The sequence below is a fragment of the Vombatus ursinus genome, unplaced genomic scaffold, assembly GCF_900497805.2.
Source record: "Vombatus ursinus unplaced genomic scaffold, bare-nosed wombat genome assembly UNPS02014794.1, whole genome shotgun sequence".
NCBI lineage: Eukaryota > Metazoa > Chordata > Mammalia > Diprotodontia > Vombatidae > Vombatus > Vombatus ursinus.
Genome location: NW_020954572.1, coordinates 15,456,503 through 15,458,053, shown reverse-complemented (window position 1 = coordinate 15,458,053; position 1,551 = coordinate 15,456,503).

Below are 1,551 nucleotides of genomic sequence, written 5' to 3'. Positions count from 1 at the left end.
GAAGACTAATTAATAATCAAGAAAAGGCTACTCCATAGGGACATATTCAGATATAAAATTTTCCCTGAATCAAGAAGCCACAGTATAGGTGGAGGACAAATACCATGGAGGTACATACTCCAAAATACTAGGGTTATAAAGTTTATCTCAGACACTGTAAAAATTCTTTATTACTTAAGTCTGTCAAGGGAACATGCCACACCAGTCCATCTCTTGTTTTTAATGACTCCCAAATTCTGATCATCAGTTTTGCTGACTTGGGTGCAAGTGGTATGCTTGTGCTATGGCCTCCCAAACCCTCACCCCTATTCAAATCACCCTGGACCTGGAGCCCAGTAAGCTGGCTTGTCTATCCCTCAGTCTATTCTATTGACTCTTTGGAACCCTCATTCTATTGTCAACAAATTCCCTTACACCCTTGAATTTTTCATCCAATACTTCTTCTACCACCTCACTTTAATGAGACAAGTAGGTGGCATAGTGGATAGAACAGTGGACTCTAAGTCAGCATAGACCTGGGTTTGAATCCTGTTTTGCTCACTATAAGATCCTGGAAAAGTCATTAAGCCCCGTTCCAGCTCAATTTCCTCATCTATAAAATGAAGATAATAATAGCACCCACTTCATAGGATTATTGTGAGGTCAAATGAAGTGAAAGACATATAGCATTTTGCAAAGCTCCAAGAGCTATCTAAAGGCTAGTTATATAATGGAAACCCAATATTTTTGGGGGAATACTGCGACTCTTGCACCTCTCTCCACTGGTGGCCACTCCTGCCATTTCATCCAACTCAGAGGCCCAGGAGATGGCTGGGCATCCTCCTTGCTCTCCACCATCACTTCCCTCAATGCCATTTCTTCTTTTGAGGACTAGAATCACAGATTCTTAGAGTTAGAAGAGATTTCAGAGGCCATGCAATACAACCCACACCTGCAACAAGAATCCGTCCATTCAGCATATTGTCCAGGTGGTCTTCTAGCCTTGCTTAAAGGCTTCTATCGTGGAAAAGCCCATGATCCCCTGAGGCAGTCCATTCGACTTTTTGAGAGCTCCAATTGTTAGGAATTTTTCCTTACCTCTAGTTGAACTCTGCTTCCTTGCAACTTCAGCCTAATGTTTCTAGTTGTCTGTCCTCTAGACTTGATCAGAAGTCGAACCCCTCTTTAAGGAGACAACACTTCAAAAAGTTTGAGAGTTATCATTTCTCCTTTAATTTTTTTATTTTCTGGACTAAAAATCCATTTTTCCTTAAAGTAATTAGGGTATAGGCTTATCTTAAGAATTTTTTGCCAGTCTAATTGCCCTTCTCTGATAATTTGCCATCTTACCAACACTTTTCCTAAAATGTGGTGTGCACAACAGAACACAATATTCCAAATGTGATCTAAACAGGAGAGAGGATAGTAGAGCTATTGCTTTCTTAGTCCTGAATATTAAATCATCTTTTTTTTTTTGAGGCAGTTGAGGTTAATGACCTGCCCGGGGTCACATAGCTATAAATGAGGCCAGATTTGAACTGAGGTTCTCCTTACTCCAGGGCCAGCGCTCTA